General features: G+C 48.4%; 1 protein-coding gene across 2 annotated transcripts in view; it reads left to right on the forward strand.

Moving 5' to 3' along the window:
- The window catches only part of SAMD10 (sterile alpha motif domain containing 10), a 106,136-nt gene that overhangs the window by 36,253 nt on the left and 53,288 nt on the right, over positions 1-16,595 (forward strand). The window lies entirely within an intron of this gene.

A 16,595-nucleotide genomic window follows, 5' to 3' on the forward strand; every position in this document is an offset into this window, starting at 1 on the left:
GGAAGCGAGACCAGATATTTACAAGAGTTGAGGCCCGATATTTACAGGAGGGGATGTCAGGTATTTACAGAAGTGGAGATCAGGTGTTTACAGGAGTGAAAGCCAGGTATTTACGGGAGTGGAGGCCATGTATATACAGGAGTGAAGGCCAGGAGTTTACAGAACTGGAGGCCAGGTATTTACAGGACTGGAGGTTAGGTATGTACAGGAGTGGAGGTAAGGTATTTACAGGCGTAGAGGCCAGGGATTTGTATGATTGGATGTCAGGTATTTACAGGAGCGGAGGGCAGTTATTTACAGGAGTGGAGGCCAGGTATTTACAGGAGTGGAGGCCAGGTATTTACGGGAGTGAAGGCCAGGTATATACGGGATTGAAGATCAGGTGTTTACTGGAGTGGAGGCCAGGTATATACAGGAGTGGAGATCAGGTGTTTACAGGAGTGGAGGCCAGGTATTTACGGGAGTGGAGGCCAGGCATTTACAGAACTGGAGGGCAGGTATTTACACAAGAGTGGAGGTTAGATATTTACAGGAGTGGATGTGAGGTATTTACAGGCGTGGAGGACAGGTATTTACAGGAGTGGAGGCCAGGTATTTACAGGAAGCGAGACCAAATATTTACAAGAGTTGAGGCCCGATATTTACAGGAGGGGATGCCAGGTATTTACAGAAGTGGAGATCAGGTGTTTACAGGAGTGAAAGCCATGTATTTACGGGAGTGGAGGCCTTGTATATACAGGAGTGAAGGCCAGGCGTTTACAGAACTGGAGGCCAGGTATTTACAGGACTGGAGGTTAGGTATGTACAGGAGTGGATGTGAGGTATTTACAGGCGTAGAGGCCAGGTATTTACAGGAGCGGAGGCCATGTATCTACAGGAGGCGAGACCAGATATTTACAAGAGTGGAGGCCAGATATTTACAGGATGCTAGGTATTTACAAAAGTGGAGGTCAGGTGTTTACAGGAGTGGAGGCCAGGTATATACAGGAGTGGATGCCAGGCATTTACAGAACTGGAGGGCAGGTATTTACAGGCGTGGAGGTTAGGTATTTACAGGAGTGGATGTGAGGTATTTACAGGCATAGAAGCCAGGTATTTACAGGAATGGAGGACAGGTATTTACAGGAGGCGAGACCAGATATTTACAAGAGTGGAGGCAAGGTGTTCATAGAAGTGGAGGCCAGGTATTTGTATGATTGGATGTCAGGTATTTACAGGAGCGGAGGGCAGTTATTTACAGGAGTGGAGGCCAGGTATTTACAGGAGTGGAGGCCAGGTATTTACGGGAGTGAAGGCCAGGTATATACGGGATTGAAGATCAGGTGTTTACTGGAGTGGAGGCCAGGTATATACAGGAGTGGAGATCAGGTGTTTACAGGAGTGGAGGCCAGGTATTTACGGGAGTGGAGGCCAGGCATTTACAGAACTGGAGGGCAGGTATTTACACAAGAGTGGAGGTTAGATATTTACAGGAGTGGATGTGAGGTATTTACAGGCGTGGAGGACAGGTATTTACAGGAGTGGAGGCCAGGTATTTACAGGAAGCGAGACCAAATATTTACAAGAGTTGAGGCCCGATATTTACAGGAGGGGATGCCAGGTATTTACAGAAGTGGAGATCAGGTGTTTACAGGAGTGAAAGCCAGGTATTTACGGGAGTGGAGGCCTTGTATATACAGGAGTGAAGGCCAGGCGTTTACAGAACTGGAGGCCAGGTATTTACAGGACTGGAGGTTAGGTATGTACAGGAGTGGAGGTGAGGTATTTACATGCGTAGAGGCCAGGTATTTACAGGAGTGGAGGCCAGGTATTTACAGGAGAGACCAGATATTTACAAGAGTGGAGGCCAGATAGTTAGAGGAGGGGATGCTAGGGATTTACAGAAGTGAAGGTCAGGTATTTACAGGAGTGGAAGCCAGGAATTTACGGGAGTGGAGGCCATGTATATACAGGAGTGAAGGCCAGGCATTTACAGAACTGGAGGCCAGGTATTTACAGGACTGGAGGTTAGGTATGTACAGGAGTGGAGGTGAGGTATTTACAGGCGTAGAGGCCAGGTATTTGCAGGAGTGGAGGCCAGGTATTTACAGGAGGAGAGACCAGATATTTACAAGAGTGGAGGCCAGATAGTTAGAGGAGGGGATGCTAGGGATTTACAGAAGTGGAGGTCAGGTATTTACAGGAGTGAAAGCCAGGAATTTATAGGATTGGAGGTCAGGAATTTACAGGAGTGGATGTGAGGTATTTACAGGAGTGGATGTCAGGTATTTACAGGAGTGTAGGCCAGGTGTTTACAGGAGTGGAGGCCATGTATTTACGGGAGTGAAGGCCAGGTATATACGGGATTGGAGATCCGGTGTTTACAGGAGTGGAAGCCAGGTATTTACGGGAGTGGAGGCCAGGTATATACAGGAGTGGAGGCCAGGCGTTTACAGAACTGGAGGCCAGATATTTACAGGACTGGAGGTTAGGTATGTACAGGAGTGGAGGTGGGGTATTTACAGGCGTAGAGGACAGGTATTTACAGGAGTGGCAGCCAGGTATTTACAGGAGGAGAGACCAGATATTTACAAGAGTGGAGACCAGATATTTACAAGAGTGGAGGCCAGATATTTACAGGAGTGGAGGCCAGGTATTTACGGGAGTGAAGGCCAGGTATATACGGGATTGGAGATCAGGTGTTTACAGGAATGGAGGCCAGATATTTACAGGGGTGGAGGCCAGATGTTTGCAGGAGTGGATGTCAGGTATTTATAGGTGTGGAGGTCAGGTTTTTACAGAAATGGAAGTCAGGTATTTACAGGAGCAGAGGCCAGGTATATACAGAAGTGGAGGCCAGGTAGTTACAGGAGTGGAGGTCAGGTATTTAAGGGAGTGAAGGCCAGGTATATACAGGAGTGGAGATCAGGAGTTTACAGGAGTGGAAATCGTGTGTTTACAGGAGTGGAGGCCAGGTATAGACAGGAGTGGAGATCAGGAGTTTACAGGAGTGGAAATCCGGTGTTTACAGGAGTGGAGGCCAGGTATTTACAGGAGTGGAGATCAGGAGTTTACAGGAGTGGCGATCAGGTGTTTACAGGAGTAGAGGCCAGGTATTTACAGGAGTGGAGATCAGGTGTTTACAGGAGTGGAGGCCAGGTACTTACAGGAGTGGAGGCCAGGTATTTAAGGGAGTGAAAGCCAGGTATATACAGGAATGGAGATCAGGAGTTTACAGGAGTGGAAATCATGTGTTTACAGGAGTGGAGGCCAGGTATAGACGGGAGTGGAGATCAGGAGTTTACAGGAGTGGAAATCCGGTGTTTACAGGAGTGGAGGCCAGGTATTTACAGGAGTGGAGATCAGGTGTTTACAGGAGTGGATATCGGGTGTTTAGAGGAGTGGAGGCCAGCCAGGTATATACAGGAGTGGAGGCCAGGTACTAACAGGGGCGAACTCGGGGGATGTCAGGGAAATAGATTCGGGTTTAGTGTCAAGGAGGGCTGGAGGCCTCCATTGTCAGCCTCTATGATGGTGAAGACAGGCGGGGTCCGGCGATGCAGGAACTGATGGGTGGTCCTGGAATGGGAAAACATTGAGTCTTTGAGTCCTTAAGGGTTACTTTTTTCTTTGAAAGGATGTAAAGCGTGCATTGACCTGAAAGTAAAGGTCTGCATTCATTGCTCTTGCTTGCTGCTGAGAAGTGCTGGTACTCTCTCCCTCTCCAATATAGCACTGCAGGTACCAGTACCCGACAGTGCCGGCTCAATGGAAGCACTGCAAGGGGCAGACGTCTGTTTGTGTCAGAGTGAAGAAGCACAGGGGAGTCTGCGGCACTGAGAGCCCCCCGCAGCCGAGGAGGCTCTCTTCCCTTCATGCAGCGACGTTTTCAAGGGCAACGAGGTGGTTAGTGGCTGCAGCCGTCCAGTTAATGTACAGCTGGTGATCGCTGGGTGATTAATGGGTGTGAGCGGGGCGGGGCTGCGCGTCGCTTCAGAGGCCCGGCGATCGCGTCTGGTGATGGAAGACGCTGTGAGAGGCTCTCGGGTGCTGTGAGATGCAGTGTGATGGTGTAAGGTGCTGTGAGGTGCTCTCGGCTGCTGTGAGATGCCGTGTGATGCTGGGAGATATTGTGAGGTGCTCTCAGGTGCTGTGAGATGCAGTGTGATGCTGTGACATGCTCTCGGGTGCTGTGAGATGCAATGCGATGCTTTCAGGTGCTGTGAGATGCAGTGTGACGCTGTGACATGCTCTCGGGTGCTGTGAGATGCCGTGTGATGGTGTCAAATGCTGTGAGGTGCTCTCATGTGCTGTGAGATGCCGTGTGATGCTGGGAGATGCTCTCGGGTGCTGTGAGATGCTGTGTGGTGCTCTCGTGTGCAGTGAGATGCCCTGTGGTGTTGGAAGACGCTGTGACATGCTCTCGGGTGCTGTGAGATGCCGTGTGATGGTGTAAGGTGCTGTGAGGTGCTCTCGGCTGCTGTGAGATGCCGTGTGATGCTGGGAGATATTGTGAGGTGCTCTCACGTGCTGTGAGATGCAGTGTGATGCTGGGAGATGCTCTCGGGTGCTGTGAGATGCTGTGTGGTGCTGGAAGATGCTGTGAGATGCTCCCAGGTGCAGTGAGATGTTGTGGGATCCTGTGAGATGCTTTCATGTGTTGTGAGATGCAGTGTGATGTTGGAAGACGCTGTTGATGCTTTCAGGTGCTGTGAGATGCTGTGAGATACTGGAAGATGTTGTGAGTTGCTCTCATGTGCCGTGAGATGCCTTGTAATGCTGGAAGACGCAGTGAGATACTCGCAGGTGCTGGAAGATGCTGTGAGATGTTCTCACGTGCTATGAGATGCTGGAAGGTGTGGTGAGTTGCTCTCATGTGCTGTGAGGGGCCGTGTGGAAAATGCTGAGATGATCTCAGGTGCTGTGGGATTTCGTGTGATTGTGGAAGATGCTGTGAGATGCTCTCAATTGCTGTGAGATGCCGTGTGATACTGGAAGACGCAATGAGATGCTCTCCGGTGCTGTGTGGTGCTGGAATAGGCTGTGATATACTATCTCAGGTGAAGTGATTTGCCGTGTGATGCTCTCATGTGCTGTGGGATGTCTTATGATGCTGGAAGATGCTGTGAGGTGCTCTCAATTGCTGTGAGATGCCGTGTGATACTGGAAGACGCAATGAGATGCTCTCCGGTGCTGTGTGATGCTGGAATAGGCTGTGATATACTATCTCAGGTGAAGTGATTTGCCGTGTGATGCTCTCATGTGTTGTGGGATGTCTTATGATGCTGGAAGATGCTGTGAGGTGCTTTCAGGTGCTGTGGGATGCTGTGATATGCTCTCTCGGGTGCTGTGGGATGCCGTCTAATGCTGTAAGACGCTGTGAGATGTTCTCAGGTGCTGTGTGATGCTGGAAGATGATTTGATGTGCGCTTAGGTGCTTTGGGATACCGTGTGATCCTGTGAGAGGCTCGCGTGTACTATGGGATGTCATGAGATGCTGTGAGATTCTCTCGTGTGCTCTAAAATGCCGTGTGATGCTGAAAAGGTGCTCTATGTGCTGAGATGCTTGAAGATGCCGCAAAACGCTCTTGTGCGCTGGGAGATGCTCTCAAGCCCTGTAAGGTGCTCTCAGGTGCTGTGGGACGCAGTGTGATGCTGAAAGATGCTCTCAAGTGCTGTGAGATTCTGGGCGATGCTCTCAGGTGCTGTGAGATGATTTCAGGTGCTGCGGGATGCTCTCAGGTGCTGTGGGGTACTGTGAGATGCTCTCAAGTCCTGTGGGATGTCGTGTGATGCTCAAAGATGCTGTGAGATGCTCCCAGGTGCAATGAGATTCTGTGAGATGCTCTCGGGTCCTATGAGATGTGCTGTGGGACTCTCATGTGCTGCCAGATGCTTTCAGATGCTTTCAGGTGCTGTGAGATTCTGGGCGATGCTTTTTGTATTGTAATTACATTTATATAGCGCTTACTACCCCTGACGAGGCGTTGAAGCGCTTTTTCGGCGGGTAGCACGCTACTCCGGGACCCACGGAGGATTAGTGTTAAATTAGTATAGTGAAACATGCAAGTACATTTTAAGTGGTGGATAGGTTAATCAGTTATTTGGATTTGGAATGATAGCAGAAGGATAGAGTAGGACAAAGGTTTGTATTTATTTATCGCTCGCTTGTTGACGCACGCTATTCAGTTAGCCTATAGAGGATTAGTGGTGAATTAATATGGTGAAATATGAGGTAATTTCAGTGGTGGATATTACTTGTTACCCCTGATGGGCGTTGAAGCGCTTTTCTGGGGAGTAGCACGCCACTCCGGAACCCATAAAGGATTAGTGTTGAAAATTAGTATAGTATAAATATGAAGTAATTTGAGTAGTAGATATGTTATTCAGTTATTTGGGCAGTATATTGCTTTCAGGTGCTGTGAGATTCTGTGCTATGCTTTCAGGTGCTGTGAGATTCTGTGCTATGCTTTCAGGGGCTGTCAGATGCTCTCGTGTGCTGTGGATGTTGTGTACTGTCAGGTTCTGAGAGATGCTCAGACATGGTACTAGAGTCTGTGAGCTGCGTTGAGAATCTTTCAGGTGCCGTAAGATGCCCGTAAGATCTGAGAGATGCTGTTAGATGCTCGCATGGGTATTGAGCTATCACCAGGACAGGAATACTCATGGACAGATGGACACCAGGACAGGAATACTCATGGACACCAGGACAGGAATACTCATGGACAGATGGACACCAGGACACGGATACTCATGGACAGATGGACACCAGGACACGGATACTCATGGACAGATGGACACCAGGACAGGGATACTCATGGACAGATGGACACCAGGACACGGATACTCATGGACAGACTTACACCAGGACAGGGATACTCATGGACAGACGTACACCAGGACAGGGATACTCATGGACAGACGTACACCAGGACAGGAATACTCATGGACAGACATACACCAGGACAGGGATACTCATGGACAGATGGACACCAGGACACGGATACTCATGGACAGACTTACACCAGGACAGGGATACTCATGGACAGACGTACACCAGGACAGGGATACTCATGGACAGACGTACACCAGGACAGGAATACTCATGGACAGACGTACACCAATACAGGGATAATCATGGACAGACGTACACCAGGACAGGGATACTCATGGACAGACGTACACCAGGACAGGGATACTCATGGACAGACATACACTAGGACAGGAATACTCATGGACAGACATACACCAGGACAGGGATAATCATGGACAGACGTACACCAGGACAGGAATACTCATGGGCAGACGTACACCAGGACAGGAATACTCATGGACAGACGTACACCAGGACAGGGATACTCATGGACAGACGTACACCAGGACACGGATACTCATGGACAGACTTACACCAGGACAGGGATACTCATGGACAGACGTACACCAGGACAGGGATACTCATGGACAGACGTACACCAGGACAGGAATACTCATGGACAGACGTACACCAATACAGGGATAATCATGGACAGACGTACACCAGGACAGGGATACTCATGGACACCAGGACAGGAATACTCATGGACAGATGGACACCAGGACAGGGATACTCATGGACAGATGGACACCAGGACACGGATACTCATGGACAGATGGACACCAGGACAGGGATACTCATGGACAGATGGACACCAGGACACGGATACTCATGGACATACTTACACCAGGACAGGGATACTCATGGACAGACGTACACCAGGACAGGGATACTCATGGACAGACGTACACCAGGACAGGAATACTCATGGACAGACGTACACCAATACAGGGATAATCATGGACAGACGTACACCAGTACAGGGATACTCATGGACAGACGTACACCAGGACAGGAATACTCATGTACAGACGTACACCAGGACAGGGATACTCATGGACAGACGTACACCAGGACAGGAATACTCATGTACAGACGTACACCAGGACAGGGATACTCATGGACAGACGTACACCCGGACAGGAATACTCATGGACAGACATACACTAGGACAGGGATACTCATGGACAGACGTACACCAGGACAGGAATACTCATGGACAGACATACACCAGGATAGGGATAATCATGGACAGACGTACACCAGGACAGGAATACTCATGGACAGACATACACTAGGACAGGAATACTCATGGACAGACATACACCAGGACAGGGATAATCATGGACAGACGTACACCAGGACAGGGATACTCATGGACAGACGTACACCAGGACAGGGATACTCATGGACAGACATACACTAGGACAGGAATACTCATGGACAGACATACACCAGGACAGGGATAATCATGGACAGACGTACACCAGGACAGGAATACTCATGGGCAGACGTACACCAGGACAGGAATACTCATGGACAGACGTACACTAGGACAGGAATACTCATGGACAGACATACACCAGGACAGGGATAATCATGGACAGACATACACCAGGACAGGGATAATCATGGACAGACGTACACCAGGACAGGGATACTCATGGACAGACATACACTAGGACAGGAATACTCATGGACAGACATACACCAGGACAGGGATAATCATGGACAGACATACACCAGGACAGGGATAATCATGGACAGACGTACACCAGGACAGGAATACTCATGGGCAGACATACACTAGGACAGGAATACTCATGGACAGACATACACCAGGACAGGGATAATCATGGACAGACGTACACCAGGACAGGAATACTCATGGACAGACATACACTAGGACAGGAATACTCATGGACAGACGTACACTAGGACAGGAATACTCATGGACAGACATACGCCAGGACAGGGATAATCATGGACAGACGTACACCAGGACAGGGATACTCATGGACAGACGTACACCAGGACAGGAATACTCATGTACAGACGTACACCAGGACAGGGATACTCATGGACAGACGTACACCAGGACAGGAATACTCATGGACAGACATACACTAGGACAGGGATACTCATGGACAGACGTACACCAGGACAGGAATACTCATGGACAGACATACACCAGGATAGGGATAATCATGGACAGACGTACACCAGGACAGGAATACTCATGGACAGACATACACTAGGACAGGAATACTCATGGACAGACATACACCAGGACAGGGATAATCATGGACAGACGTACACCAGGACAGGGATACTCATGGACAGACGTACACCAGGACAGGGATACTCATGGACAGACATACACTAGGACAGGAATACTCATGGACAGACATACACCAGGACAGGGATAATCATGGACAGACGTACACCAGGACAGGAATACTCATGGGCAGACGTACACCAGGACAGGAATACTCATGGACAGACGTACACTAGGACAGGAATACTCATGGACAGACATACACCAGGACAGGGATAATCATGGACAGACATACACCAGGACAGGGATAATCATGGACAGACGTACACCAGGACAGGGATACTCATGGACAGACATACACTAGGACAGGAATACTCATGGACAGACATACACCAGGACAGGGATAATCATGGACAGACATACACCAGGACAGGGATAATCATGGACAGACGTACACCAGGACAGGAATACTCATGGGCAGACATACACTAGGACAGGAATACTCATGGACAGACATACACCAGGACAGGGATAATCATGGACATACGTACACCAGGACAGGAATACTCATGGACAGACATACACTAGGACAGGAATACTCATGGACAGACGTACACTAGGACAGGAATACTCATGGACAGACATACGCCAGGACAGGGATAATCATGGACAGACGTACACCAGGACAGGGATAATCATGGACCGACGTACACCAGGACAGGAATACTCATGTACAGACGTACACCAGGACAGGGATACTCATGGACAGACGTACACCAGGACAGGGATACTCATGGACAGACGTACACCAGGACAGGGATACTCATGGAAAGACGTACACCAGGACAGGAATACTCATGGACAGACGTACATCAATACAGGGATAATCATGGACAGACGTACACCAGGACAGGAATACTCATGTACAGACGTACACCAGGACAGGGATACTCATGGACAGACGTACACCAGGACAGGAATACTCATGGACAGACATACACCAGGACAGGGATAATCATGGACAGACGTACACCAGGACAGGAATACTCATGGACAGACATACACTAGGACAGGAATACTCATGGACAGACATACACCAGGACAGGGATAATCATGGACAGACGTACACCAGGACAGGAATACTCATGGGAAGACGTACACCAGGACAGGAATACTCATGGACAGACATACACCAGGACAGGGATAATCATGGACAGACGTACACCAGGACAGGAATACTCATGTACAGACGTACACCAGGACAGGGATACTCATGGACAGACGTACACCAGGACAGGGATACTCATGGACAGACGTACACCAGGACAGGGATACTCATGGACAGACGTACACTAGGACAGGAATACTCATGGACAGGCGTACACTAGGACAGGAATACTCATGGACAGACGTACACTAGGACAGGAATACTCGTGGACAGGCAGGGAATGAGCAGACTCTGCACCCATAAACACCCCATGTCTGAGACAGGTTGTCATGTGCACTTGGACACAAAGACACACACTCAGACAGGGAACACACAGAACAACAGATGCACCACTTGCGGATTGTGTCAGTGGGCCTGCTCATCCCAATTTTGTGGCAGGGAACATTTCCATCGGATTTATTTTGTCAGGAGTGCTGCCATTAAAAGTTACTGTGCCAGAGACAATACGGCCGAGAGTGATGGTGACAGTGGTCATTTCTGCCAGAATTACTGCAGCAGTAAAAATGTCCATCCGGGTGATCGTGCGTGGGGTTGTTTGCTGAGGGCTGTTGTGCCCAGCGGTAATATGACATTGATGTGATCAGCATCCGTGCCCCAATAAACATGTCCATCCCAATGAATGTGCTCATAAAAGTGGCCATCCAGGGTTCAGCGTCAGCAAACAGGCCCATCACAGGTTTAATACTGACAACGGCAGCTAGTTATCCCAGTGCAGCCCCGAAGATGTCTCTCAGGCCTTCATGAATGAATGAATGAATGAGTGAAGCAGCACTTGTAGAGCGCGCCGCTACCCGGAGGCATCCCAGTGCTGTAGCGGTAAAGCTGAAGTCTTAAAAATCACTAAGGAAAAAGCCATGTTTTCAGCAGCTTCCGAAAGGCCATGTGATTTGGTTCCTTTCGTAAATAAAGAGGGAGGGAATTCCATAATTTGTCGGCATTGTACGAGAATAGCCGGCCACAGCTTCTCCCCCCCGTCGCGTGCACTACCTTGGTAGTGCTGCGAACGTCCGTTGGCCGACGGTGCGCCACCCGTTTTTCGAACGTTTAGCACTGGAGCTGAATGCTCGACGCAGCCAAGGTGTTCATTCTGGGGAGGACAACGGCCAGATGTAGCCCGTCAGAGCGCAGCGTCCTATTCGCTCGATAAGGCTGGACCAACGATGAAATGATTGCAGGTTCTTGTCAAGCCTACCATCTTATGGGAAATGCATAAGGCCTTGAAGTAAACTCTCTCCCGTACTGGGAGCCAATGAAGGGATTTCATGGCCGGTTTTGCAGACTGCCGGTTCGGAGTCCCCATGAGAATCCTTGCAGCACAATTCTGCACTGTTTGGAGCTTGACGAGGACCGAGTTTGGAACTCTCAAGGTATAGGGCATTCATCAACCAGATTCTCAGGACTCCTGCTCCTCTTCAATGCTTTGTCATCGCTTCAGAGGTGCATTCGATGGCGAGTATAGTCCTTTCCTGATAATCGTCTGGTTACCCATCGCCTGGTTCTTGCAAATGCCCCAAATCCCGATTCGCCACTCTTATATGTACCTATAACTGAAAACACCCTGGGTCTACTGCAAGGACCAATTCAATTCAATAAATCTTTATTCGGTAAACAAAATCACCATAAAAGAATCGAAGTCAAATGTCAGTAATATTCATTTCATACCTAAAAATAGACAATAAAATTACTCTGGGTCTACTGCAAGGCGATTACAAGTGATTTACATAAATCCCAAATAAAATAAAACACAAATCTGTGCTAGTAGTTCTTGATGCAATCCTTGCTGTGGACCAATGTAGGTCATGGGAACAAAGGGAATAGGCAATTAGTGGAACAGCAGACACTGTGATAGCAAGACCTACTATACATGAAGGATGGGCCCGGGGAAGCCCCAGCAGGTTGGTACAGTCGTCAGTAGGGGAAGGCACGCACAATGAGTACATGAAGATTTGTATGGAAATATAGGAATTATTCAGGCTCTGGGACATAAGTCACCGCGACAATGAGAAAGGATAACAAAGACACCAGCGCAGAAAAGACATAGACACAGGCTGAGAGAATACAATTATACTGACTGACCTAGGAGAATGAACTCACACCAGCAGTGGAATAATGAACACACTGACATTGAAGTAGAAAACACAGGACACTAACACTGGACAGAATATACACAGGCCGTAGGGGGACAGGTCACCAAGATCCCGAAGGCTGAAAGAGTTGGACATGGACAGGCTCATAGGCGCACAGCAAGACACTATTATGTGTAGAGAAAGAGAGTAAAATGGAAACTCAAGCTTTGTGACTAAGAGACCTTAAAGGAAACAAACCCACAAAGTAGCTAAGAAGGCCTGCATACTGAAGGTAATGACCTGCGGACTCAAACAAACTCAACCCACTGTCAGTATCATCCTAAATTTAGTAGAAAAGCAGGTATAGTGGAAAAAACATTCACAGCACAGCTGCAGTCAACCAAAGTTTGCACACTTACATGGGGTTAGAAAGAAGGCCACAATGCACAGTTGTTCCCATCATCCACGTTAACATGCATGCCGCTTGCACTGCCTTGTCACTACACGCATGCCCCATGCTTCCCAATGCTTTACCGGTTTGTCCACTTCTGCTAAAACATCAAAGACAAACCTTCCTGAAACATGCTGCTTTCACATCATGCGTATATATCTTACTGTCCCAGGCTTATTTTTTTGCCCTTTTGTCGCCTTACCCTACCTACAGCAGCATGCCCGCCTCCAAACCTACTAGCAATGACAAGTCTTGCACTTGGTAGCTAGCCTCCTATGCCCCCTTTCGTCTACGACCCTCTTAAACTTATGCAGCAATGCATCCCCACATAACCCAATCTTGCATTAATGCACATTTTAAATAGCCCATACCCATGCGGCAAAGCAGACCTGTGCAGCCCACAAATGCAAAGAGACCACAGAAGCTGCACACCTCCTATACAGATACCAGTAACATAACACAACAGGGTTGGGGTTTTGTCTTGTATGTGACAGCAGGTTGTCCTAATTTTGACCTACGGCGATCACAATGCACTCGCCTCTGCGATTCAGTTTGTAGGATTAAACAATAACAGTTTCATCTGGGTTGGTTGGTGAAATTTAAAGTGTTACTGAAGGGAGATGTTTTTGCAGTTATTGGTTATAGGGCAGAATTTCTAGCTGGATCTGAAATAAATAGAGGACCAAGAGCGAGAGGTCCAAGCAAGTGGATGTGTTCCATATGGCCTGTGCCATGGCGTATCTACAGCGCAGCAGTTTCAAGCTTGGATTTTGATTTATCTTTGATTGAAATGCCAAATGACAAGTTTCACGTGGTTTACGCTTGATCAAGTTGCTAAATATGTGATTCTTTTACACTGATCTTTGGATATCCAATTGGAAAACCAAGGGCTGGTCCTAATGATTATATATAATTACAACTACAACCAAGAGAATCCTTACACCAATAGCCAGGTACACAATGTAGCTGACAATCACTGCACCTATCTCAGATGTCGAAAAATTTGACGTCAAAGGCTACCAAGAGGAAACTTTTCAATAATCCATTATTTTTGCAGTGACGGCTCTTCAGCATTTCAGTAAGCCCAACTATGAGAACAAGCTGACAAAAAAGATAAAATGCAAACAAGATTAGTGGCCACATCTAAAATGGGTATATGTGGCCAAACGGACAAAGCGGTCGACCGCGAAGCTTGAGGACGCTCAACATCTGTGATTCTGGGCAAATCACGTAACCTCCCCGTGCCTCACAAAAATGAACGTGTCCATCTCCAACGCAACTGGTGCTCATGTAAAGCGCTATGACACCGGCTTCGGGTCGAGTTAGCGCTATATAAAACTCCCCCCAAAAATAAGACTTTTGTTGAAAATCCAACATCCCGAACCTATGAAACAAAGTATTGCATGTGATTTTATGTTTCCGAGTCCTTGTCACTCAAGTTATGTAAAAAAAAAGAGACAGTCCCATATGACAGATGGTAGCATTATTTACGCCAGCAGTTGGATTCAAAAGAATTTGTAAGGGGTCAGCTGGAAGTTACAGCAGGAACGCGTTTGCTTTGTGTTGCCACTGCTAGCATTGTGTACTTTCTGAAATTCTGCCAGGCGGCAGATAACCGCGTGAGAAAGAAACACGAGGGCACAGGTGCGTTCCTGGAAAGCCATTGAGAGGTCGGCGCGCGGGGCCTGCGCTCTGCATCTCAATGGCGCCCAGAGGGCTGGAGCACAATGCGGCTGGAGCGGCAGGGCCGGGTTGAGCAGGCGCCCGGGGTCTCGGTAATTGCTGCTCTCAGGTATTTGTCTTGCAGCGGCAGGGTGCTGCTCGCTAAGTCTCCACGGCGAGGTTTACAAAGCCCTGACGGATGAAAGGGCTTCGATGGCGCAGGCTGGGGCGCGAGGCATGCTGGGAAATCCTGCTCCTCTCAGAACGAGGCTCCTCCACTCTCTCTGGCCTGGCCTCGAGCGCTCCACCTTTCTTCTGTTCTGCTTTTCCTCCAGCCCCAGCCACAAATTCAGGATGCCTCGTCACCCTATAGCCTCAGCCTTCATTAGTGTCTAAATTCCATATTGATGGTTTACAATAGCGTAGCCTAAGTGCCTTAGTGCAAGGAAGGAAATGCACCCCTGGCTTTTGTTGTAATTGTTTATAGGATGCAGCAATATTCAAGGTTCAGTGGACTCCCCCAGGGCCCTGGTGCCACTGCACCTGCTGCCTCAATGGAAGGTATGCACCTGCCGGTACACCTGGGGCATGTTCACTACCCTTCCATCTGAGGAGTCAGTGTGGCCAAGGGTTAAAAGCTGAGCATGGCACACCTTAATTCATCATGGTGTATGGAAGTTGTGCAAATAAGGTGGGGTGGGATCGCCCTGCCTGCATGGCAAAGTGTCCCTTTGCCGTTGTTTTTGGGGGTCATTATTCACTCCAGGGTGGATGGTTGTTAGGGGCATATCTTCAGGGGGGGGGTGCTTGTGGTGTTACACACCCCAATAAGTGTATTTTCTGATAAACAGTTGGGCGCAGGTGCTTTCAGTCAGGTACAGTGAGATGTCAGTCGAATTTCATCATAGAGGTTTACATGCACAGAAAAAAACACACTCACACTCTCTCCTCTGTTTTGAAAGTCCTCAAAATATCGTTTATTTAAAAAAAAGATTGTGTTTTCTCTCTTAGTACTCCTACCAATGTGTATTCTTCTTCCTTTTCGCTGCCCCATAGGCCCCTCTCATCCACCCTGCTTGTCCTATAATGTATTGAAAAATTATATGCAGTCAGATTGTTGGAAAATCTGAAACTCACCCCCCTCAATCTTAATGACCAAGCTACACCCCTGATGGTTGTGGGCCGGTGGAAGCAAGTTATGAACAGAAACTGGACCCAAGGGTATTGGACTGCATTGCATGAACACCAGTTACATTACACGAGTGCACATTTATCTACACATAAGGGTGTGTTTCAAGACATTGTATAGTATCATTTATTAATTAAGCTATCCTACTGGCATAGCAACCTGTGACCTACAGATTATACAAAATACATTGCAGCAAGCACTTAACTTCCTGAGCTACCTCAAGGAGAGTGGAGCTCTTAACGTGCAGGTCACACAGTATGTATATCATGTACTCAATATTAATCTATTTATTTATTGACAGCTTTCTTTGGGCTCCTTTTATAAATGTGGGATACTTGTAAAGAGCACTGTTACTCTACCCGAGTGTCCTGGCGCTGTAGACCGCTGGGGAACCCGTCCTGGTTTTCCCTGTGAGATGCTCCTTTTCTGGGTATCTCCAGGGTGAAACCAGGCATCCCCGGCGTCTGTGGGGGGCTGTTGTAGAGATGAGGCAAGCTTAATGCCCAGAGTTACCGAGTGTGTTCCCTGGTTAGAGTAGGCACTGAGGCGAGAATTATCGAGTCCGTTGACCCTGGTCCAAGACCCTGCCGCGTCGGGAATTGAACCCTGGTCCCGGGCCGTTCTCTGCTTACAGGTCTGCCGCCTCTTACCAGTGAGCCACACCTCTCCACCCTCTCCACTTTGGGCTCCTTTTATGCAACAAATTCTTCAAGGATTCAACAGGTCTGAGGCTTTAAGAATGTTGGTTTCCTTTCAGAATAATATCCACCCTCCCCTGGCATCTTAGACCTCTCCTTAGAACTCTGTCTTTTAGAAAACCACCTTCCCTCATAATTAGGCTTCATCCAGCAATCAATTTGCTCACTGT

Source organism: Lissotriton helveticus, chromosome 7, assembly GCF_964261635.1.
Source record: "Lissotriton helveticus chromosome 7, aLisHel1.1, whole genome shotgun sequence".
Lineage (NCBI taxonomy): Eukaryota > Metazoa > Chordata > Amphibia > Caudata > Salamandridae > Lissotriton > Lissotriton helveticus.